The 27,458-nt window shown below is 37.9% G+C and overlaps 1 pseudogene; it reads left to right on the forward strand.

Annotated features, from left to right (window-relative positions):
* The first annotated feature begins 341 nt into the window (after positions 1-341).
* LOC137282089 (uncharacterized) lies at positions 342-27,119 on the forward strand (annotated as a pseudogene).
* Positions 27,120-27,458: the final 339 nt, after the last annotated feature.

Here is a 27,458-nt window from a genome sequence, read left to right on the forward strand (position 1 = left end):
AAAACAAAACCAAACGTCAGCTCGACAATGACAATGAACAGAGGTCATCCAACTCAACAGACAATTGGCCACGTTTCCTGGTTCTCAATACTGTAGACAAGACACCACTGAAATTAAACCCTTTTGTAATCTCTAAGGGCATATATGGCATTGCAGGTGAGGTGAAGAATATAAAACGTTTGCGTTCAGGATCTTTTCTGATTGAATGCAGCAGGAAACAACAAGCCACTAACTTGAGGAATACAGAAACGTTTGCTGGAATCCAGGTTTCAGTTACTGAACACAGAACACTGAACAGAAGCAAAGGTATCATTAGAGACAGGGATCGCTTGTTGGCCGAAATGTCAGAACTGGACATCGTTTCTGAAATGAAGGATCAGGGAGTCACATATGTCAAGCGATTCACCACCCGCAAAAATAATGATGTCATTCCATCAAATACGTACCTCTTTTCCTTCTCTTCACCAAATCCTCCTAAGTGTGTCAAGGTTGGTTACTGCACTATGTCAGTTGTTTACATTCCAAATCCTTTGCGATGTTTCAGATGCCAAAAATATGGTCATGGTGTCAACACGTGCACACAGCCAATAACATGTGCTCACTGTAGCGAGACTTCACACGTAACTGAAGATTGTGAAAGTACGTTCAAAAAATGAAACTAAACCATGTTTGCGAAGAACAGTAGAACCACTAGAATGTCAACGATATCCATTTAAAAATGGTTATTAAATCTGTAACAGTTGGGGGTGTGGTGGGCGAGCTGTCTAAGGCGCCAGGATACTAATCCAGCGAGCTTGCAGTTTCGAGCCCACCTGTGACCGGGTGTGAAACCTTAGTGTGCAGACTCTTCCAGTGTTGTCACGAACCCTAGTGTGCAGTACACAACCCTGTGCACTTTCCAGAACCCACTGATCCGTTGGTTGATGACCAGATGGTGGCCACACGAATACGAGCAAACACCTAGTTGCTGGTACAGCAACGTGCAGTAAACATGGACAATGTACTATGACTATCTGTGCCAGTCCACCCAGCTGTAAATGGGTACCTCGTAAGGAGGGGAAAGCCACATTAACTCGGTTCGCCTGGTAGGCTGCAAGAGTTGTATGGTCCCCAGGGAGTTGAGATTGAAAATACTATGTGCCGTTGTGATAGACATCCAACGAACGCGGGAAAAACAAAGCGCCACAAAGCGCCATTGAACTAACTGGATATCGGCGCTATACAAATCTCTAGTCGACGTTGACTCGGAGGTAGTTAAACTGTAGATGACAACACAATACAACAAGAGTCATCAGGAGATGACATATCCCCCCGGCCCCCACATATTTGAAAGGACAAATCATTGGACAGTTACTTATTGTGTTTTTAGACCAAGTCTGAATTGTTTCCATGGAATTCATGAAAAATATAAATGCCATATATCTGTTATCAGAAAAGTCACCATTTCAAGATCTGTCTCGTATATCTGCCAAGATCTTTTCAAAGATATGAAATGGTTTTCGAGCTGTGCTCCAGAAACGAAGTCAGCAACATGTTCATGGAACCGAGAAAATAATACATCAGAAAAAAAGGAAATAGCAAAAGGCACCACTTTGGGTTCTCCCACACATATCTACCAAGTTTTACACATATTAAGAAGTTTTTCAGTTCTGCTCTGGAAACGAAACACACCTCTCACTTTTGAGAGTAAGTCAAAAACATTTCCATGGGAACTGAGAAACTGATAAATCACTAAAACCTGGAAATAGTAAAAGGCACCAACTTAGGTTCCGACTGATATATCTACCAAGTTTTGCTGAAAAATATTGAATGGTTTTTAAGTTCTGCTCCGGCAACGAAGCCCATCCCTCCATATTGAGACCAAGTTCGAAATGTTTCCATGGAAACCTAGAAAATAATAAATGAGAAAAACATGTAAGTAGCAGAAGGCACCACTTTGAGGTCTGCCACACATATCTACCAAGTAACACTGACAGATATTAAGAAATTTTTGAGTTCGTCTCCGGAAACGAAACACACCTCTCACTTTTGAGACTAAGTACAAAATGCTTCCACGGAAACCGAGAAACTAAGAAATCACAAAAACCTGTAACTAGCAAAAGGCACCATTGCAGTTTCTGATTGGTATATCTACCAAGCTTTGCAGCAAAATACTGAACGGATTTTGAGTTATGCTCCGGAAACGAAGCACATCCCTTCAATGGTTCGGGTACAAACCTTTTCGACGTAAACGTTCAAAAGGTGTGTGTTCTGAGTGGTCAATCTCAAAGGTTACCTGACGCAACCTACTACCGCGGTTGTTAGATTTAGTATGAAAGTGTAACGAAGACAAAATTTACTTTGACTGTATGCACCATGAAACCTATAACATCTCTTCTTACAGATATACACAATGTGTGAAACATGGCGAGTATGAATTGAACAATTAAATTCAGCCCAAATTCAAATACACTGAATACACAGTCCAAACCTATTACCAAAAAAAGCCTGAAGAATGTTGATATATATGTACTCACTACAGACTTGACACAATTAAGGCCAAACGATAACAAAATCCATTAATAGCTAATATGAATGTCACTGATTTCAGTTTTGTGGAGGTGTAGGATCCTCAAGAGATCCAGTTTCTATCAAAGTACGTTTGTCAATTTGGTGGTGACGCTTGATTACTGGTGTTGGTGGTGTAATAACAGTTCTGTACATCATCACGTCTGTACCAGATGACATCATCCATCAAAGACGTCAAGAAGAAACGACCGTCTCCAGTTAACTTCAACCTCATTTCCTCGTGTATCTTGGATATTTCCTTGTTAAGGCAACCCATCATAAGTAACTACACACCACGTTAGTTGTACATCAACAGTAATATACAAAATGTCCTTGAAACATGACAGTGTGTTCTTGCCAGAATATGTTCTGTCCAAACCTTAAACACTGCAGCTTTCAACGTAGTACTGCACCTTCCCTGATACTGAACTGTGGCATACACACTGATCAGGACAGGAACAGAAACAACTCCTTTCTCCTTGGTTAACATCTGAAAGATTATCAATGTTCCAAGTACTGACCGTTATGCCTCCCTCTTTAATATTTGTGGTTGTTATCAAGGACATTCAAACTGAGGTCTCTCAGTGAGAGGCGTCACATAGAGTTTGGGCGTCTGGAATATCCTTACCATCAGATACTGGCCTGCCATCCGTCCTTTTCATAACAGTGTCTACGCCATCAACATGTCCTTTGCCATATTTGCCTTACGTGAGTAGTTTGCCCATTACTTAAAAGAAAACAGTGTCACTGTCTGCGTATTTGCCCTTGATATGCATGACGATTGAGCCCATATAAGCAGGAGGATTGTACTCTGATATTTTAACCCGTAAGGCTTTTATGACATTATGGAAAAGCACAGTTTTCTCGATCTCACTTAAAACTTTCTGTTCTTTGTGGAGTTCTTGTGTGTTCTTTTGTGGTGAGTCCTTAAGCTTTGCTGCTGTTTTGAGCCTGTAAATCTGTTTCCTGTATTATGTCTGTTATCTGTTGGAATTTGGTACCTGAAAGGTCAGTTTCAAAATCTCCGTAAGTTGTGTCTTTCTCCGTTGTGTTTCTGCTGTTGTTCTCTCAGTTTTTGTTGATTTGTCCCATCTTCTTCTTTGAGTATGTTGTGACCTTGATGGTTAGCCAGAGTATATTGTGGATTTAAGCTTCTACATTCTTTCCCACACAACGTTTCCGAATTATTAATCCCTTGACCAAGTGAACTGACCAATCTTTTATGGCTGTTTAGAAATTAGTATGATTATCCGCATTTCATTCTTTTATTTATTTCTTAGATTTTCTTTGTTTAGATACGTTACGCTCTTTTTCAGGTCACTGTTTATTTATTCTCTGTATGTCCTCGACCCTCTGCTGCTGCACTCGTAGCCATGGTGATTGTCCTTCCTTTGTTTTTCACAGTCTGTTGGGCTTTTTCATTAGGACTTTGGATTTTTCCATACAAATCTACCTTTCAAAACCTCGTAAGTATACATGTAGAAAACTGTGAAACCTCTCCGTGATTTCACGAAAGTGTAAATTCATAAATCTAATTTATTTTTTCCACACCTAAAAACAGCAAAAAAAATAAAATAAATTAATTAGTATATTCATTTCTAACATATGGACTTTATTTGTGAAATCACCCTCGGACGTCATTTATTTACTGAAACCATAATTGTCCTTCTTGTACCATTTCTTGTCACGTTTTATAATGTCTAGTTTTAAAGTTACATAATTACATTTGTTTTTATTTCATTCCAGAAAGGGAGAAGCAAATGTGGACTGATTATGCACTTTTTCGTTCAGATCAACACATGTCAGTTGTAGTAATGAAGTAATCCTCTTGGCTAAGAATCTTTAAGCAACATTAAGAAAATTCTTATGAAATTTCTGAGAACTACCATAAATACGGACCCAGTTTTAACCCGGATGTTTGTTACATGCAGCTTGTGCTTCCGGTTTCAGTTGTGATAGATAAAGAAGCAAGCCTTTTCACAATCTTCATGACTCTGCCATTGAATGGCTCACCTAGTTTGCAGTTCTCTTACTGATGTGGCCATCGTTATGGACCTTGCAGTTGATGAACGTTTAGTTCCACAACACCTATTGTGAGTCAAGATAGAAATGACGTAAAGGCTATTAAACATAACATTATGGGAGAGCACCCGCAACGTGACAACACATTATCGCGCCGGATATGTATGAAACATCAAAATCAGTTACATCTACCCTTTGAGGATACAGGCACTGGGGGCGGTGGGGTAGCCTAGTAGTTCAGGCGTTCGCTCGTCACGTCGAAGACCCGGGTTCGATTCCCCAGATGGGTACAATGTGTGCAGTCAATTTTCTGGTGCCCCCGCCGTGATATTGCTGGAATATTGCTAAAAGTGGCGTAAAACTAAACTCACTCACTCACTACAGGCACTGACTCTAATGCAAGGAAAATAGTGCATGGAAATTTAGTGCAACTTATTTGTGAGTTGTAGAAGAGAGTGACTCCGAAAGAAGATGCTATTTCGTGGATTTCCCTTGGCCTAGACAAGGAACGATTTCAGTTAAAATTTGTGTCGGATTTTGTTGGCAAGTATTTTCATGAACTTGTCTTTCAAATACAAGCTGAAGCACAAAACACATTAGTTATGTGAATAAATAATGTGTTCATCTGTATGTGCAACGTTTTTGCAGAGAGGAATGGTCACTGTTAGGTTGGAACTGCCTGTTAGGAGGGGGTTTGTATCCACTTATATGAGGGGAACACATGCTTGAGTTACTTCTGTTTCAGTATACTGGTATCGTTTTAATATTTAGTTCACGTTCCAGTATATCATTGTTTTCATGATACTAGATACTCAAAAAATTGGTTCTTACTTCAGTAACTATAAAAATATTCACTGACATGTGTTGATCCAAAGAGTTTATCCTTGAAGTTTGAGAACTGTTTAAACTTGCAAATCCTTTTATTTTCTGTCACTATACCACCTCTCTGCTTGATATGTATATTGCCTTTATGCACTTCAGGCTTTGGTGTGTTTGCAACGAAGAGCTTTGCAAAAGGGGATTTTCTTTTGGAATATCATGGCAGTCTCATTGACATTGAAAGGGCAAAGCAGTTAGAAAAAAACGTGCTAAAGCACGAGAGGGTTGCTTCATGTTTTATTTCTCTTTTCAAGACAAGAAGAAATGGTAGGTCTTAGAACAATATATTTGTAAGCTGGAAATATGGCCCACTTTGTGCCACATGTCATATCTTGAGCAGTTGCCAGAAAAATGCTGGCTTGAAACAAAACCTGACTCATAGGCATAGTGGTGAACTTGAGCTTTTGGACAGTTTGAAACTGTATTTAGTCTTTTGAGTTACCAAGTTCCATGTATTTTTGTTTTAACTGTGTATCCTTCCACCCTTGCAATATTTTAATTAACTTAGGCAGAGGTACAAGAGTTTGAGACAAGTTTGTTGCATGGATATACAATATTGCCTAAAAGTTCATTTCCTTTACACATTGACATTGTGTGCAGCAAACCACTTGCACCTGTACCATACATGTAACACAGGACAAAGTTTGAATTGAATTTTACAAATAGCCCTAGTATTGCATTAACAAATTTTTATGACTTTCAAATTAGGAATTTTACCAGAAGTGATGGTAGAGCGGGATGAACTACAGGTTTGATTGGTATTTGTTTTGTTTATTTTCATGTTTTGTTTTTGTATTTTTCAGTATTTCAGAATATATTTAATGAATTCTGCAGAAAGTTAAAGTGGGTGTCACTTTTGTTAACATTTATTTTTCAAAGTTGAGTATGTCTATATTCGTTTTGAATCTTTTTTTTTTCTAAATGAATGCTTAAATGTATGAGTGGAGAGTGAATTTCAACCGCCAAAATAATATATTAGGTAAGATATAATGACAAGCTATTGGTGTTGCAGCATTGGTTGAAGTTCAAACAGTGCAGTATCCTGAAAGTAAGTATCAGTGATCAAATAGATTTGCTTACCCTGTACCTTATTTAGCCTGCCAGCATTCACGATTTCAGCATAGATGCAACAGACGCCTATTCGTACCAAGGACGAATGGTAAACGATTTTGGATCCAAAACTGAAAACTGTCTTATGAAGCTCATAAATCATCAAGGACAACCTCATCTCTGCTTGTTTGCAGCAAGGACATTGAACCTGGAGAGGAACTACTATATGACTACGGTGACAATACTGTAAGCTGGAGAAAGCAGGTAGGTGCTGTCAGGTTGTGATTTACAATTTGACTGTACACGTCTTTATTTAAGCGTGAGGCAGTTACTAAATATTTGTGAAACATATTAAACCATTGCTGGAGCTCTGCACAATCTGATGGCTGAAGCAAGTCTGATGGGATTCATCTTTTATAGTGAGTGATCTTTTATCTTTGCATACATTTATTCTGTTACCAAATGTGATGGGTTCACACATTTTTAGTTCATGCACAAGTGTGATGGGTTCACATATTTTAGTTCATGCACACGTGTGAGGGGTTCACACAATCTTTAGTCCATGCACAAGTGTGATGGGTTCACACTGTGATGTTCTTAATAACCAAGCATTTATTTGTAATACTGAAGTTAGATGTAATAAAGCTTTTGAATGGTAGTCTTGAGAGATATATTTTTAGACATCGGTTCGATTCCCATCAAAGGCAAACACATCATCTTATTAACTGCATGTAAATTTCTTTTGTGATTTAATGTCACATTTTTAGAGTCAATGCTATTAATACAAATGTTTTCTAACAGCAACTTAAGTTTATCCCTTTATATATTTTTTTCATGTAATATTGATGTTACTGAGACGCCTTTACTTGAATATTGACTGACATGTTACAATTCTTTAAGAAATTACAGATAGGTCAACCAGGTGTATAACACATGCATTAATTTTGTTGGTTAAGTTCCTAATGAGTCTTTCAGAAGTTATGACAGTGGCATGTCCATCAAAGGTTAGGTGAGTGAGTGAGTGAGTGAGTTGAGTTTTACGCCGCACTCAGCAATATTCCAGCTATGTGGCGGCAGTCTGTAAATAATCGAGTCTGGACCAGACAATCCAGTGATCAACAACATGAACATCGATCTGCGCAATTGGGAACCGATGACATGTGTCATTACCAAGTCAGCAAGCCTGACTACCCGATCCCGTTAGTCGCCTCTTACGACAAGCATAGTCGCCTTTTATGGCAAGCATGAGTTGCTGAAGGCCTATTCTACTCCGGCACCTTCACGGGTTTCAAAGGTTAGGGTTGCCTTTGACATTTTTGTGAAATCAGCAATTCTACAAATGAGAACATGTGTTGCAGAAGAGATCCGACGGTGAAGAAGCGCTCACCCAGGCTGGCAAGTGCTATAAAACAGATACATTTATGTTGTTTGACTTTTCTTCATTTGCTTTTAAAAACATTATTAATAGTTGTACTTGTTAATGTGAAGTTACCAATGTATCAACAACTTGGACAAATATGCCATAGTTTCATACACACACATCTATTTTCATTTTCAAAGTTTGTTTCTTCACCTCCAACGATATGATGAAACATGCAGTTGCTCTTTACCTTTATTCTGTGTTATTATCCCCCCGATATGTAATGCGGGGTGATATAGCCAATGCCTCATTCTTCCATCCATCCATAATCATTTTGTTTCCGGAACATAACTCATAAACCGTTCAATATTTTTAGACCAAAATTGATAGATACAGTAATCTGAACGTATGGTTGTGCCTTTTGCTGTTTACTGATTTTTGGCATTTTTATAATTTTTGTTATTCCATGGAACGTTTTGGTCTTAGTCAAATGGTGGGATGGGTCCGTTTCCAGGGCAGAACTCAAAAACCATTCAATATTTTTCTACAAAACTCGATAGGTACACTGGTATGAGTAAGAACCTGTAGTGGTGCCTTTTGCTATTTCCTGGTTTTTGTGATCTATTGTTTTCTCGGTTTCCATGGAAATGTTTGGACTTAGTCTCAAAAGTAATAGATGTGTTTTGTTTCCGAGCAAAACTCGGAAACTTCTTAATATCTGTCAGCAAAACTTGGTAGATATGTGTGGCAGACCCCAAAGTAGTGCCTTTTGGTATATACAAGCTTTATGTGATTTATTGTTTTCTTGGTTTCCATGGAAACATTTCGGACTTGGTCTCAAAACGGAGGGAAGGGCTTCGTTTCCGGAGCAGAACTAAAAAAAGTGTCCAATATTTTGCTGCAAAGCTTGGTAGATGTGTGTGGCAGACCCCAAAGTAGTGCCTTTTGGTATATACAGGTTTTCGTGATTTATTATTTTCTCGGTTTCCATGGAAATGTTTCGGACTTAGTCTCAAAATGGAGGAATGGGCTTCGTTTCCAGAGCAGAACTAAAACACAGTTCAATATTTTTCTGCAGAACTTTGTAGATATATTAATCAGAACCTAAAGTGGTGCCTTTCGCTATGTACAGCGTTTTGTGATTTACTATTTTCTTGGTTTCCATGGACACGTTTCGGAGTTTCGTTTCCAAAACGGAGGGACGGGCTTTGTTTCCTGAGTAGAACTCAAAAACTTCTAAATATCTTTCAGCAACACTTGGTAGATATGTAGGGCCGACCCCAAACTCGAAAACCATGCCATATCTTTCAACAGATCTTCGCAGATGTATGAGACAGATCTTGAAATGGTGACTTTTGCTGATCACAGATATATGGCATTTATATTTTTCATGAATTTCATGGAAACAATTCAAACTTAGTCTTAAAAAAAACAATAACTCTGAGATGATTTGTCATTTCAAACATGTGGGGGTCGGGGGGAAATGTCATCTTCTGATGACTCTTGTTTGTAGGGTTATCCTACTGGTCAGTGCATTGTTTTTTTAAGTATAACTAGTCCAGCATAGTCTATAGGAAAGCTACAGTGTTCACACAGTTATCATTACATAATTATATGCGCTTTAGTGTCCAGCAGTACACCATCAGCTAATCTTATCTGTGTTATGAGATTGTTGAGGCAATATGCACACACAGGTAAGGCAAAGGTGTGCATAACGTTTTATTGTTTCTTATAAGTGACAGTCGATACATATTTATATGAATGATAATTGAAAGGAAGTGTCTGCAAATCAAAGTTCCCTGGAAGACTGCAGTCTGCAGGTTTTTTTGTTGTGTCTTAAGAAATGTTTTGTTTTTTGAATGCATTTATTTACATATAATTATTGTCTATTTAGTGATGACTATTGTGAATCGAATATAGCCAAAATCAATAGTTTCATTGTCATCAGTGCCAAAGTTAAACCTTTTACATATCTTGTAAAATGTGAATTGATGGTAATTGTGCACATATTGACCCATGCATTGTGTTATTGTCCCCAACAGCATTTGCAGATATCTTTCCTGCAACTGTCATTGTGAACTTGTGAAATGTTATTTCACGCCTTGACAACATTCATCTAGATGTTGCTGCATATTTTGCAGGTTTTTATTGTACTGTTTGATGATAAGGAATTTTTTTGTGCAGAGTGTTTTTTCTTGATTAGAGGCACCCGTGGCGAGCCACCTCCTCGTGGTGGGTGCTGGGTAACGCTAAGAGCTCGCCGACACCCCGGGGGGATATTTGGTCCACCAACCCGTTTGCCGTGGGTTGCGGCCCTGTGTCGGCGGAGGAAGGGAACCTGGTGGTTGAGGGCAATAGGAGCTTGCAACCGTGTTCCTGTTGCTCAATACACCACTTTGGCCCTGACTTCGCCTAGACGGGTGGTCGAATGGGCCCGGTTCGACCAATCGGCTGGTCATGCCAAGCCCTGTGCATGGATTATACTTGTATTTATCACTGCACAAATATCATTTGGAATTGGTGTACTTTGGTCTTGGCGTTATTGTGTAAAATATTTGTAATTTGAAATATGTTGTTCTGAACTTTGCCTAGAGTTCTATGCCAGAAGGCGGTGGCTCATGGGCCAATCTGGTGGAATTATTAATCTTTTGATTCTTCTGCTGGAGTATATCATTCGCGTATCCTTGGTGCTGCAAGCTGGAGGCCCGCTTGCTTTAGCATTGTCCTTGTGATACTCCGTGGTGGGTGGGGAGCTCGGATGACGAACCAATATACCAGTAATCATGGATTACCAAACTCCTAACAAAAAAAACAAACGTCAATTGGAAAATGACGATCAGCATCGACCCTCTGTACAAATTGATCACTGGCCGCGTTTTTTGATTATTGAAACACTTGACAAGACTCCTTTGAAATTAAATCCCTTTGTAATTTCAAAAGGCATATCTGGCATTGCAGGTGAGGTGAAAGATATCAAACGTTTGCGATCAGGTTCATGAGCGTCTTCTAGCAGACATGACTGAGCTCGATAGAATGTCCGAGATGAAAGATCAAGGAGTATCTTTCGTCAAACGTTTCACAACACGGAGAAATAATGAGACTGTCCAAACCAATACATATTTATTTTCATTTTCAGCTCCAACACCTCCAAAGTCGATCAAAGCAGGTTACTGCAATCTCAATGTTGACATATATATTCCAAATCCCCTGCGCTGCTTTAAGTGTCAAAAGTACGGACATGGTGTTAATACTTGCACATTGTCTGTTACATGTGCTCACTGTGCTGAGAATACACATGTAACCGAAGATTGTAACAGTATTCAGAAAAAATGTGCAAACTGTTCAGGAAATCATTCATCCTTTTCGAAAGAATGTCCCATCTGGAAAAAGCAAATGGAAATTAATAAAGTCAAATTCTCCAGGAATGTCAGTTTTGCTGAAGCAAGAAAGATTGTACAATCTACTGAGCACACTGAAACGTACGCCTCTATCACAAAAACATCTGAAACCTTATCAAAAGGAACAACTACGCCAGTACTAACTTCGTCAAGCTCATGTCAGACTGACCTCACATGGGTACATTCAGATATTCCTGAGTCTATCTCACCTGATCTTCCACAGTCTATCTCAGAACAGTCTACTCAGACAGATACAGCTCAGTCTACGCAAAAGACTATAACTCCTTCGACTACAACTCCTTCACAGTCTGATAGACATGATAAACAAACTGTAAAATCGGAATTCAAGACAAGGCCAGAAACTTCGAAATCAAATCGAGCACCAAAGGGGTCAGATAATAAAATCAAATTGTTTAACAAGTTTGGATCACTTGAAGAAATGGATGTATCGGATCACATCCATCCCAGGGCACATAGCTTGTCGCCCTCCAAAAGAGTGCGGGGTAGATCCCCAATAAATCCACCCAAAAGATAGTTTATTCCAGTAATATTGTACAGTGGAACTGTAGAGGACGGAGGACTAATTTACATGAATTACAGCTATTAGTCCAGGATTTTACACCTTCAGCGATATGTCTCCAAGAGACATATTTAAAACAAACAGATACATTTGACCTTCGTCATTTTAATGCATATCATTCTTTTTCACCTCCGGGTGATAGAGCCACTGGTGGGTCATCCGTTCTAGTCAGACAAAACGTTATTCAAAGCCCTGTTTCACTAAATACTAATATGCAGGCTGCTGCTGTGAGAATTACTTTACATGTAGCGTTTACACTATGCTCGCTCTATATTTCGCCGTCTTCGACGTTTGCCAAAACTGATCTGCAAGCTCTCTATGACCAACTCCCAAAACCCTGTATTATAATGGGAGATTTAAATGGGCACAACCCACTCTGGGGTAGTGTAAATATAAACACTAAAGGGAAATTGTTGGAGTACTTTTGTTCTGACAATGATTTATGTATTTATAATGATGGTTCCAGCACATATTTACATCCTGGTACAGGGACTTATTCTGCTCTCGACTTGTCATTGACAAATTCTGAACTACTAAATGAATTCGAATGGTCAGTCCACGATGACCTCTGTGGAAGTGACCATTTTCCTACTATATTAAAAGCTGTAACTCCATCCGATGTTCCTCCATCATCAAGACGAAATTTTAAAAAGGCTAACTGGGCTTTATATGAAACACTGTGTGCTGAAAAACTTAAACCTGAACGTTTTATTGACGTTCCCGATGCTATTAAATGCTTTTCTGATGAATTAAACTCTATAGCTGATGAGTGTATACCAAATTCCTCTGCAGTTCTCCATATTCGAAAACCATGGTTCAACGATGAGTGCAAACAAGCTAGGAAGGCAAGGAAAAAAGCAGAACATTATTTCCGTCGCCATCCTATGGTGCATAATTTAAATAAATTTAAAATTGTAAATGCCAAAGAACGGTGTACTTTTAAACAGAACAAACGCCAATCTTGGCAAAATTATGTATCTAAAATAAATTCTCGGACACCCATGTCCAAGGTATGGAACATGGTCCAGAAAATTAAAGGTAAAGGTACTAAATCTACAATCCATCATCTTAAACATTGAGATCAATTGCTTACTGATAAATCAGATATTGCTAATAAACTGGGTGAAACCCTTGCTAAACATTCTTCCTCTTCAAATTATGTACCAAAATTCCAGCAATATCAAAAACAAGAAGAAAAGAAAACTATTAATTTCAATTCCGATAATGGGGAAGATTATAATGAAACGTTTTGTATTCATGAACTCCATACTGCACTTGATCAAGCTCATGATACTGCTACAGGAGCTGACAACATACATTATCAACTCCTGAAACATTTACCAGAATCCTGTCAGGAAACTCTCCTAAATATTTTTGATGGTATTTGGACATCGGGTAACTTTCCTCCTTCATGGCGTGACGCCATAGTAGTACCAATACATAAACCTGGACGTGATCATACCGATCTATCCAATTATCGTCCGATTTCATTAACAAGCTGTGTTTGCAAGACCATTGAACGCCTGATAAATAATCGACTTGTTTGGTACTTGGAAACTAATAACCTTATAACTGATATACAGTGTGGTTTCCGCAAAAACAGAAGTACTGTTGATCACTTAGTGCGTTTAGAATCATTTGTTAAAAATGCACTAATTAATAAACAACATGCTGTGTCTATCTTTTTTGATCTAGAAAAAGCATATGACACAACCTGGAAATATGGTATTTTAAGAGATTTACATGACTTTGGCTTGCGAGGTCGTTTACCTCAATTTATAGCCAACTTTTTAAATGATAGACAGGTTTAAGTTCGAGTGGGTTCTACCCTGTCTGATCATTACACTCAGGATCAGGGTGTTCCACAAGGCAGTATTTTGTCTGTTACACTTTTTAGCATAAAGATAAATAGTTTATCAAAAGTTTTAAACGATTCAATTGATGGATCGTTATTTGTGGATGATTTTAATATTTCTTGTCGTGGGAAATACATGCATACTATTGAACGGCAACTGCAGTTGTGTTTAAACAAAATAAATAAATGGTGTCTTGAAAACGGCTTTAAATTTTCTAAATCCAAAACTAATTGTATACATTTTTGCAGAAAATATAAGCCACATAAAGACCCTGAACTATCTCTAGATGGCACTCCCATCAAAGTTGTAAAGGAGGCCAAGTTCTTGGGCCTAATCTTTGACTCCCACTTAACATTTCTACCTCATATTAAGTCCCTTAAAACTAAATGCCTGAAGGCTCTTGACTTGTTGAAAGTTGTTTCCAACTCAAAGTGGGGAGGGGATCAAGCAACCCTCTTACATCTATATCGATCACTCGTGCGTTCGAAACTTGATTATGGCTCCATCGTATATGGTGGAGCCTGCAAAAGCAGCCTTAAACTTCTTGACTCTGTCCACCATCAAGGCTTAAGACTTTGTCTTGGGTCTTTCAGAACGTCACCTATTGATAGTCACTACGTTGAGGCCGATGAACCATCTCTTACTCAACGTCGTATAAAACTGTCTTTACAATATATTACTAAATTATATTCTAATAAATCTAACCCTGCCTTTAACTGTGTGTTCAATCCCCTTTATGAGGATTTGTATAAGAAAACATGTTCTCTTGTTCCACCTCTTGGGCACAGAATTAAACCATTTATTTCTTCTGCCGGTATTGAGCTGGAAGGTATATCACGTTCCCGTCTTCTTTCTTCTCCTCCTTGGCAGTTGGTTAGGCCACAAGTTGACCTAACATTAACTACATTTAAAAAATCAGAAACTAATGACTTACAATATAAACAAGAATATCATCAATTGAAACATAAATATAGCAATTACAAACCCTTATTTACAGATGGATCCAAGGACGGTGGCGCAGTGGCTTGTGCCACTGTCATTGGATCCAGAACAACATCTTCTAGATTACCAGAGAATAGTTCTATTTTTACAGCTGAAGCTAACACCATATTAACAGCTCTTAAATATATTCAAAGACACCCTAAACGTAAACAATATATAATCTATTCCGATTCTCTCTCTTGCCTTCAGGCTATTAAAAATATTTCTTGTAAACATCCACTTTTAATTGAAATTATTGAATTGTATAATAATCTTGCTACTGTCCAATACGACATCGTATTCTGTTGGTTACCCAGCCACGTGGGCATTTCTGGTAACGCAATGGCCGATCTTGCTGCCAAGGCGGCACTCAACAAATCTGTGACACCACTTCTTATTCCATACACTGATTATAAAGCTAACATTAGATCTTATATCCGTGATCTGATGCAGAAGAAGTGGGACACCCAAGTGGGTATAAATAAATTACATGAGATAAAACCTTACATTGGTTATACACAGTTGGGTTGTCAGTCCAGATTTGAAGAGGTTATTTTACGACGATGTCGTATTGGCCACACTAGATATACCCATTCATACCTGTTGAAAGGTGAGGATCCTCCGTTTTGCATCCCTTGTGATGAGAGAACCACGGTCAAGCATATCCTGCTTGACTGTGTTGAATTCTCCATCATAAGGGACAAATATTTCAATGTAAAAACAATTAAGGACCTTTTTAACACCGTAAGTTCTCATTTAATTCTTGGCTTTTTAAAAGAAATTGATTTCATCACTGAATTTTGATTATTATATTCTGTACATAGCTGCATTTTAATTCATGGTAGTTAGATTAGTAACTTGAATTGTTAGTGGTTGTACCCTCAATGGGGGTTGAAGTACCGTAAAATTATTGTCCTCCTGAGAGGGTACGTAAGTCCCTACACATTTCCTGTACGTTTAAACTGCCAGTGTTTTTAATCGTAGCATATGTGTATTTTTAATATTTGGCTAGATGTGACTAATAGCTGAAGGGATGACAATTGTAAAATTGTCTTTACAGTACATTACTCAATTATATTCTAATGAATCTAACCCTGCCTATAACTGTGCATTCAATCCGCTTTATGAGGATTTGTATAACAAAATGTCTTCTCTTGTACCACCTCTAGGGCACAGAATTAAACCATTTCTTTCTGCTGCCGGTTTAGAACTGGACTGTATATCGCCTTCCCGTCTTCTTTCTTCTCCTCCTTGGCAATTGGTTAGGCCACAAGTTGACCTAACATTAACATCATTTAAAAAATCAGAAACTAATGACTTACAATATAAACAAGAATATCATCAATTAAAACATAAATATAGCAATTACAAACCCTTATTTACAGATGGATCCAAGGACGATGGCGCAGTGGCTTGTGCCACTGTCATTGGATCCAGAACAATATCTTCTATAATTCCAGATAACAGCTCTATTTTTACTGCAGAAGCTAACGCCATATTTACAGCTCTTAAATATACTGAACATCATTGAAAACGCACCACCCCTAAAATTGTGGATTTCTAAGTGCAGAAGTGAGCAATCTATGTAAATTTTACATATTTGTGTAGACCAATGTTTGATAAAGAAAAGAAGCAAAAAACAATCAAGCAAAACAGTGAAGATTTAATGCAGCTGACAATGAAATAAAGATGGGGTCAAAATGGAAAGTCAGTAGCGTGTATTGCCCCCGTTAGCAGCAACACAAGCTGTGCAACGTCTCCTCATTGAACGGATAAGTCTCTGAATAAAGTCCTGAGGCACTGCATTCCACTCTTGCTGCAAGGCATTGTCGAGTTCCCCAAGGTTGTTGATCTGCGGACGACGTGCGAGGCGTTGGCCGATGTAATCCCACAAGTGTACGATGGGTGACAAATCTGGTGACAATGCAGGCCAATGAAGTAGAGGAATGTTGTTGTTAGCCAGATACTGTATCGAAACACGTGCAGTGTGGGCTCGTGCATTGTCATGTTGAAATGTGTGCAGATCTTGATGCTGGTGAAAGAAGGGAACGACGTTGTTCTGAAGAATGTTGTCACGGTAGTAAACGGCATTCACTCTGCCACGACAAACAATCAGAGCGGTTCTGTGGTGATAACTTATCCCTCCCCACACCATAATGCTGCCTCCACCCCACCGATCGGTTTGCACAACACAATCCTGATGATAACGTTCACCCCGTAGACGCCATACCCGTAGACGCCCGTCAGCATTTCGCAAGTGAAAACGCGACTCGTCGGAGAACACCACACCATGCCAACGTCGTAACAACCACACACGATGCTGTTCAGCCCATTGTCGGCGTTCACGGCTATGCCTGTCAGTCAGGATGGGTCCAACGTAAGGGCGTCGACAACGTAACCCTGCCGCACGGAGACGGCGTCGGACGGTGGAAGCGCTGATCAAACCACGTCGACCCTGGACAGCGTTGGCGGTTCTGGCAGCGGGCAAGGTTCGATCCCGAATATGGCGCCGTACAATGTCTCGATCTTGACGAGGGGTGGTAACACGTGCCTGACCTGGGCGTTGCCGGTCTCTGCTGGTTCCTGTTTGTTGGTATCTGTTAGCAAGCCTCAGAATGGTCGAATGATGACACCCAAATCGTCGTGCAATGTTTCTGTTTGAAGCGCCGACCTGCAACATACCCAAGGCCTGTTCTCGTTCCTCTTGTGACAATCTTGGCATGGCGAAAAAACTTTACTTACGAAAGTACTGCGAAAATGAGAACGGTTTTGTGCCGAAGGTCATTTATACCCCTGAACAGCATGCTTTCTGCATGCAATTTGTGCCCTTCGTGTGTGATGTGCATGAATTTTGTTGTTTTCATGTGATGTGTTCGATGATGTGTTCGAACGATCCGTTTTTTTACTGTAGAGCGTTATTTACGATCTAGTGTGTTATTATCAAAATTCCCACCATTAATTTTCCATTTCCAAAAGATTCTATTGCCTTATTTCAATATTTACAGGTGGTGCGTTTTCAATGATGTTCAGTATATATTCAAAGACACCCTAAACGTAAACAATATGTAATCTAGACTCTCTTTCTTGTCTTCAGGCGATTAAAATTATTTCTTGTAAACATCCACTTTTAATTGAAATTATTGAATTGTATAATAATCTTGCTACTGGCCAATACGACATCGTATTCTGTTGGTTACCCAGCCACGCTGGCATTTCCGGTAACACAATGGCTGATCTTGCGGCTAGGGCAGCACTCAACAAATCTGTGACACCACTTCTTATTCCATACACTGATTACAAAGCTAGCATTAGAAGTTACATCCGTGATCTGATGCAGAAGAAGTGGGACACCCAAGTAGGTTTAAATAAATTACACGAAATAAAACCGTATATTGGTTACACCTACTTGGGCTGTCAGTCCAGATTTGAAGAGGTTATTTTAAGACGATGTCGTATTGGCCATACTAGATATACTCATTCATATCTTTTAAAAGGTGAGGATCCTCCATTTTGTATCCCTTGTGATGAGAGAGTCACGGTCAAGCATATTCTGCTTGACTGTGTTGAATTCTCCATCACAAGGGATAAATATTTCAATGTCAAAACTGTCAAGGATCTTTTTACAAACATTAATTCTCATTTAATTATAGGTTTTTTAAAAGAAATTGATTTTTTGGTTGAAGTTTGAATAACATGTTCTGTAAATAGATGTATTTTAATTATTGGTTGTTTAGATTTGTAACTAGAATTGTTTGTGGCTGTACCCTCAATGGGGGTTGAAGTATTGTAAAATTATTGTCCTCCTGAGAGGGTACGTAAGTCCACAAACAGGGAAAGTAAATTCTAAATTTCCAGGTTTTTGATCGTAGAATAAATGTCTTTTTATTGTATGGCTAGATTTCACAAATTGCTGACGGAATGATGTAAATCCAGCTAGAGTCCATGCAGGTAGCAAAAGTACTGTAAGTCCCCATGGTCCCTAGTATGGTGATCTACCTTCAGTTGTTAGCAATATATAGCCCATTTTTACATTGTATTGTCCTGTATAGATACATTGTTTCAGGTATAGTTACTAGTTTTATATTCTAATCTGTGATATCCTAGTTGTTTTCCTGTCCTTCGCTGACAGATTTTATAATAGATATATATTTCATTTTAGTATTAAATGTTCTCGTCACGATACGGCTGAGATATTGCCGATGTGACGTTAAATATTATCTCACTCACTCACTCTTGATTAGAGCAAATTTGGTCACATAAGTTAGATTTTTCCTCACACTTTAAAAAACACATTCAGGCAGATATACTGTTTGCAATTTTGTATTCAGTGCAGAACTACTGTCATATCAATTCAAATTAGTCAGTCATCATCTATCTGTCATTAGCTTCTTAATATCTGTTTGTAGTGATGTTCATTGCATATAATCCATTTTGGGGTTTTGTTCTTGCAATAGGGTAAGTTTTGCTTTATGACCATGCTCTAAATTCTCTCAAAGTTTGTTTCAGTGTACTGTGAACATAATCTCCTCAGAAAAGCAGAATCCTCGTATACATGTTCCCACAAATGATAAAGCTCCATATTTTTAAGAGGTTTAAAAATTTCACATCCTCTACTCTCTCATATTGCTTCAAGTGACATTTTTTATGTGTGCAATTAAAGTAATGAAACTCAAAATGTTGAAGTTATTGTCAGTGTGGAGTAAATTTGAACTATTCCTTGCAAAGTTATCAGGTGAGTAATATACATTTTGTAACTTTTGAACTAAAGTATTTATATAGTGCTCATTCACTGCAGATACTGATGATGACAATCCATTTGATTTGTCTGATGTAGATGATCCAACCTACAATCAAGATGAAACTTCCAAAGGTAAAGGTCATAGCTGCATATTCTTTAAAGCTGTATGAATAAGAGTGAATGTCTATGGTTTTTGTAATGTTTCAGCAATGTTAAAATTTAAATCTGGGTGGTATATAGAGCTCCTCACCCAAATGTCTACTGATATCAGTTATATCAACAAGAGTTGATAAAGTTTAAAATATGCGTAGCATCTTTCACCTGATCATTTGTGACGTCATTACGATTTTGTGTCACAGTATGATTTGAAGGACATCACTACTGTTGATGATGCAAAAAGAACAATTGCATGCAATATTTCTACATGTCAATACACAGCGAAAGGTTTTTCCTGGAAACTAATGCCATTTGATAATGATTTTCAACCATTCAGATTATGGAGCACGGTGACTTTTGGTTTACAAGACAGGATAGTATCTATGATGCATTACTAGTCGCCAAGCGCATGATGTAAAACAGACACACAGTGACAACAAAACGTTTCAAATATTTGATGAGTGTCACATGGTTACTGAAGTAATATACTTTGCGTTGTGTTTTATGGATAGATCTTTTGGCATGGTCAGCACATCTTGTCTGCAGGTGCTGTGTGAGTGGTTCCTGACAGGTTGTCCCAATTTAAGTCAAAGTCACAAGAAAAGAGTATTATGTTTCCATTATTGTTTATTGTAAAAACTTGTATTGGAAGGTTTGATCCTGTCATGTATTCAGAAACAAACAGTCCTACCTGTTTCTTCCCCTCCCTGTCTACCTAAAACCCGCTTATATACAGTTAACGTTTGATTACATCCACCCCTTATACCTACTCCCAATAAAACAAAACCTACTTATTCCTATACTGATTCTCCCTCTTCGCAATCACAAAATCAATACAATATCCCCTGAACAATAAACAATGAGTGGAAAAAGAATTTGGTCTTGATTCAAGACTCTACAGTGGCAACTAGATAACTTACCCGATATGGGTAGCGGACGATTGGCAGGGTAGGCTTATAAAGCTTACATCGGACGATTGACTGGGGAAATCCCGTATTCGGCCATTACTTTCATATACTTTCATTCCCTGAGGTGCTCATAAAACTATATTTGAATAAACATTTGTTTGGCTTTACTTTGACGTCATCTGTCTGTTTTTAGTGCAGGTTGTTTTCTTTCAGATTCTGATGCAGCTTCATCTTTGGTGCTCGTCACTGGATCAGTAGGCAAGTAACCTCCTTACAGTTATTGTTATAACATGATTAACATTTAACATAACAATAGTTTCAGTCGTTCATATATTCATATTCGCTTATTAAAATCTGTGTCTATCTATGATCAGATTCTTATTAGCTTCTCTCTTTTATCAAAACTACATGTGCAAGTGAAACATCAGACATTTTCACTGAAAGATATATGTATGTGTATGTATAGCGATATAAAAGGTCAGTGTCAGAGGGAAATACACTGCAAAAATAATTGTCATCAAAACAGGTGCTCTTTGTAATAGTACATTTATGAAAGATTAAAACATTTTGATTTTAGGGGTTTAGTATTGATGTTTTGGGCTATGAAGGATCACAGGAATAGGGTACATTATTTTGAAGTGAAATTGATTGAAAGGTTCTGTCTTTTCAGATTCTGAATGCAGTTCTCTACTGCCTACAATGACAAAGTATTTCCATGGTATTTGATTTCCTTGAACAGTGAAATTGAACAATGTGTCTGCTTTGTATTTTGTACAGGTTGGAAACCATGGAAATTACTTTCAGTGTTTATTTAGGCACCATTGTTACAATGACCTCACTTGCCTCAGTGGTACAGCCTATTACAAAAGTCAGAATCCTACTCTCTCACTTTTTAACATATTTTAGTTTATATTGACAGCAACGTCCAGGGGATTTGAAGAGACGGCTGACATCGATTCCCTTCCAGGAGATGAAATACCAAACGAAGAAACATGTAATAATATTTTTTTATGAAAATAGGTGTTGCCACATTAAAATTCATAGATAGTTGATGCAATATATCTGATCACCAAGAGAAAGCATGTAGCTCAACATTGTCAAGTATACCGTCAGGAAATATATCTGATAATATGACTAAATGTCCATTTGAATGATGGCAGTAATTCATAAACATCAGAAATTTTCTACATCTTCAGCTATGTAGCTAAATGTAGTTAAAGATAATGTGCCATAATTTTGTATTGCCAATAAAGTCCAGAGGATTTGAAGAGATGGTTGACGTGGTTTCACTTCCAGGAGATGAAATACCAAACGAAGAAACAGGTAATATTGTTGGATAAGCTTGCCAGAAGTTGTTGAGTCTGTTGTAAAAAATTCAAAAGAATTGATAAAACTACACTTTTGGAGAGAAAAAAAAAGTTGTTATCCTTTAAAATCACATGCATGTATTAAACTTGTGCGGAATAAAATCGGTGAAAGCACAATTTTAATTCAAAGAATTGTTGATACGACAGGACACCAAAAAGAAGCATCTATTTTGTTATAGAGTTTGCACTACCTACCGTAACAAATAACATTGTTATGCATGGAGGGAAATCCAACTGTTAAGCCTAAACTTTCATTTCTTCCGTTACATTTTCAGAATTCAGATGTTGTATATGTGAGAAGGTATTAAAATCTAAGAGTGGATATACTGTTCATCAGCAGATGCATTTGACGTCAAAAGGTACAAACAATTTTTATTATCTTTCTAAAAATCATAAGCAACAGACCATTGAGCCACGTACCATATGTGCTAATATTTATCAGACTTGTTTGGATAATATGTTCATAAACACATTTTTCATGTAATTATCAGAGCTCATTAGCCAAAACATCCTGTATGTTATAATAATTAAACATTGGTCAACACATCCTACATATTATCAGTGGAAATTTTGCTTTTTTTATTGTATTCGTTGTGAAAAAAAACCACCATGAAATATGCAACTGCGATAGAAGTAAAAAGATACATATTTTTAATCAATACATTACATCAAATACCAAGATTAATAGACACATATTATCATTAGACCTATGGGTCACACATACATGTTATCAGCAGACCTTTGGGCAACACATACATATATTGTCAGTAGACCAATGGGCAACACATACATATTATCATTAGACCTTTGGGCAACACATACATATTATCATTAGACTTTAGCCAGCACATACATATATTGTCAGTAGACCTTAGGTCAACACATGCATATTATCATTAGACATTTGGGCAACACACACATATTATCATTAGATCTTTAGGCAACACATACATATCATTAGACTTTTGGGCAGCACATACATATATTGTCAGTAGACCTTAGGTCAACACATGAATATTATCAGAAGACCATTGGGCAACACATACATATTATCATTAGACCTTTGGGCAACACATACATATATTGTCAGTAGACCTTTGGGCAACACATACATATATTGTCAGTAGACCTTTGGGCGACACATACTTAATATCGGTAGACCATTGGGCAGCACATACATGTTATCAGTAGACCTTTGGGCAACATGTACATTTTATCATTATACCATTGGGCAACACATACATGTTATCAGTAGACCATGCGTGTGTGCATGGACACCATTGAGTTCGGTAATTTCATATTCTCCAGACATTTAATCCTTTTTCTTCATTATTCAATTTTGGATATAATATGAAACACTCGTTACATTGATGAAGTGATTTTAAAAATAATCTGGCCCTAATACGCTTTCATACTTCAGATCTTCAGCTGCAATTGATTTGCCAAGGTGCATGGAATTACCAGACGGCATCGTATATTATAAGTTGTTCACTGGTCACAAGGAGTGCATGAGCTGATGTACCCTCAATGTTTGTTTATGTTCCCAGAAACCCCTGGAAACAACCTGTTTATCTTACCCAACACCTCAGTGTATGTTTTGAACTTTTTGAAGCATGGGTATCAGATCATACACTTCAGCAAACCTGTGTGATTAGAAAGATTTGAATTTCTGTATTTCACACAGGTATTGCCTTAGCAGTGTAATTCTCTTCTTTATATTCACACAGACTAGATTTGAACATTTTGTCAAAATATATATACTGGAATGCGAGCCGAATCATTTTGTAGCCATCACTAGATTCTGCAGACGACACAAGAAAAAACAGATTTATTTATCTCCCTTCCATCAACTTGAATTTTGCAACACATCAGTAGTTTCCATGCATCATATATGATTCAAAGTTATTCAATGTTAAGAAAGTATGGCCACAAAATACGGAATGAGTTGCCATTAGAAAAAGACATTTAAGATAAATATATATAGGTAGCCCAGTCATCTCTTAATGGTGGTATATATAAAGTGATGATGATATGTATGATGTGTTTCTCAGTGGTCTCCTGATAAAGATTTATGTATGTGTGAAGCTGATCCAGATATGTCCTGAGGACTTCTGTACATTGTTTTGTATTATGTTCTTTTTCAGGTGCATACCGGAAGCCCGAGCGAAGATGCCCTTTCTGCAACATATCGCAAACACGTTTGTCAAGACACATCGCTCTGCAGCATAAGGATATTGCAGAAGTAGCTGAAGCTTTGAAATTTTAAAAAAAATCAAAAGAAAGAAATGCTATTTGACAATTTTCGGAAGCGTGGTATTTTTTTAATTCAATAAGACTCAGGCACTGGAAGACGGGCCAGATTTTGTATCAGAAAGAAGAGGACAGAAAGATCTTGTCTGTTTCACTTCGTGCAAAGGCTTTTATAGTCGCCAGCTTTATTATAGACATAAGGCAACATGCATGAAATTTTGCCAAGCTCAGTATCTACAGATGCACTGCAACTAGAAGAGAGAGCTACTGCCAATCAGGATATCTTCATTAAAGAAGTATTGCTGCATTTCCACTCGGATGATGTAGGAAAGACGTGCCGAACTGAACCTACACTAGTTGCCATAGGCAGGAGGCTTTTTCAGAAGAATTTGAGGAAAATTGAAAAGACAATGGAGACCAGAAAGTCAGTGATGAATGATATGAGGCTTTTGTCAAGGTTACTTATTGCATTTCAAGAAAAATCACACAAGCAGATGACAGCAGAACGTATGTTTCGTCGAAGGATTTTCGCTATTTTGGAACAGGCTATTGAGGAGGTAACAACAAATGAAGGGCGTCTATAATATGGTTTGAAAAATTCACTGTTCTACCTACTCCGACAATCAGCCAACATCTTAATGTTGCAAGCATTTGGCGAAGAAGAAGATGGCAGGGCAAGTGACATCGAGAACATTCATTTGCTTGACCTTAACCAGAATGTTCTGTTTGGAGATGTCGCATATTCTATCAACAAAAGTAGGCAGGAGAGACTTCGCATGCCGGAACAGCATGCGAAAGAAGAAGAAGTCACTAAGTTAAGGAATCATACCCTTTCTGTCATCAAACGATTAATGTCTGAGTATGAAATTATTGGCCGCAATGAGTATGTCACTCTCAGGGATTCTGTATGTTGCAGAATCACCTTGTTCAATGCTCGTCGTGGTGGTGAGCCCTCTCGACTCAAGATCAGCAACTTAGAGGATGCGTTCTCCAATCGATGGATTGATGACTCCAGGATTGAGCAGTTAGAGCCATGGGAAAAAGAGCTGTTCAGTGAAATGCTGGTAGCATACCAAACTGGGAAAGGCAATCATTTAGTTCCAGTCCTGATACCTAGAGACTGCGTCAGTGCCTTGTCCATTCTTACTGACAAAGACAAGAGGAAGGAAGTTGGAATTCTGGAAGGAAATCCATATGTGTTTCCCAATACACAACAGTCTGCATTTCATGTTCTTGGTTGGGATGCCATTAGGAGTATGTGTGATGCAGCTGGTGTCAAGCATCCAGAGTTGTTAACAGCATCGAAGCAAAGACACAGAATAAGTACAATATATGCCTCACTTGAAGTTCCTACCAGTGAAAGGGAATATTTCTATAAACATATGGGGCACAGCAAGGGTGTCAATGAAGGCGTCTACCAGTACCCTCTGCCAATTCAAGAAGTAACCAAAGTTGGGAAACACCTACTTCACATTGATCAAGGTGTGTATGACTTCAGCTAATAGCTGACTTAAGTGACTGACAAGTAGAGTTTGTAGAACCATGCATTGACTGTTTCCATACAGTCAGTGCACCATATTTTCAAAATTACTATCAACAGTGACAGTTCTAGTTAACAGTTAAGAGAGTATGCAGAATTGTAATATGTGTCATACGGGTTCTAAGAATATGGAATGGAACTGCGATTCTATTAAAAGCAAAACAGTATTTTTTAAATGGAATATTCAAGTTCATGGTAAATGATTTCATATCAGCCAAACTGCATATGCATTATTGTTGACTGTTTGAACTGCAGATTGAAAAAGATTCATGTATTTACTGAGGTTCTTGAATTCCATCTGTTGCCTCCATGAAAGAAACTAAGAAACAATCATCATAAGAAATTCGGTGCCACATTTGGTGCAGCTAAAGATTTTACAGGTGAATTAATTGCGAATAGCCATGTGCATTTAATTAGAAGATAGCAAAATATACTTGGTTTTGAATTAGATCACTACACTTCATTTAATGAATTTGAATTTGTCATTTTGATGAATATGGAATTTCTATTTCATACAAATTCTTACAAATTATATGATTAAGTATTATGAGTTTTGGAACTTTATTGATACGACAGTTAAAGTTTGGCTGTATTTTCATTCCTCAAGACTAGCCAAACCTGTATCAGCCTTGGAACATCTGTGACCAATGGCAGTGATATGATTTTTTAAATCAGGTGATGCACCATCGATGTCTCAGCCGACAACAAGGAATATTGATATGGCCGCAGTTGAGTGTGAAGAATCTGTTGAGGAAAGTGGCTCGAAATCTCATTCCAAGGAACAAGAAGAAGTTACCAAACGTTTCAAGTGGACGGAGGCAAGTACAAGACTTGTCCGAGAAGAATTTGCGGAGTGGATATGTTTGCCAAGTGGCAGTTCATTACCGAGTAAGTCAGTGCATTTCAATTTTGTTTGTTTTTAGATTTGTAGGTTCAATGCATAGTGAATGCCAAGATTGCTTACATTTCAAACGTAAAGCTGAAATTGTCCATTCCAAAAGAAATGTCTGCTTATTAATTGCTTTACAAAATTCTCAAGTCTGAAAAACTACCACATCTTTATCCTAACATAACTGGCCCAGCACTGCAAGAAATGGATTTACATAATGTAGGCATCAAACAGTTCCAATTGCATCATACTTACATATTTGTGGAAATAAATGACTGAGCCAGTTCTGTGATGATAACAAATTAGCAAAATCTTTAAACTGACAAATGTTTATTTGTAGTTTTAAGTCTTCAAGGTGGGGAGTTTGGGAAAGTTTATTGGACTAGAACCTTAGTGGTGAAACTAACTACAATTGAATATTGCTGTTTGAACATATTTTTGAAAACTTTGTTATGTTTCAGAAAAAGAGACAGTTCTGGCTTTTCTGCAGATTTCCAAGCTTGAGTGTTCATATGTTCAGCTCAGTACAAAAATTATGGATGAGCAGAGGAAACAACAGGAAAGGACAAGGAAGAGATGGCAAGCATTTAGAGAATAAGGTTGACATCAGGCAACAAGTGTTTTCTGTGGTATGTTATACCTGGGATTTCACTTTCCCACATTCTAGTACTTTTGAGCAGGGGTTGAGCCGCATCTGTGATTTCAACAGACCTTTTTAAATTGAGACACCTTATCATAGCCCTCTAAGTCAGCAGTTATACTTACTAATCAACCACAAGAGTAAGTAAGAAATGCTTCAGTCAAAAATGTGATCCCTTCTATTTGACCACCTTCTAAATGGTATTCTGTATTGAAAGCTTTCATCATGGGGACATGTTGCAAACATTACCAGGTTTCAGACTTGCCTGATTTTATGGCTGGTGATTTGGTGTCTTAC

The sequence above is a fragment of the Haliotis asinina genome, chromosome 4, assembly GCF_037392515.1.
Source record: "Haliotis asinina isolate JCU_RB_2024 chromosome 4, JCU_Hal_asi_v2, whole genome shotgun sequence".
Lineage (NCBI taxonomy): Eukaryota > Metazoa > Mollusca > Gastropoda > Lepetellida > Haliotidae > Haliotis > Haliotis asinina.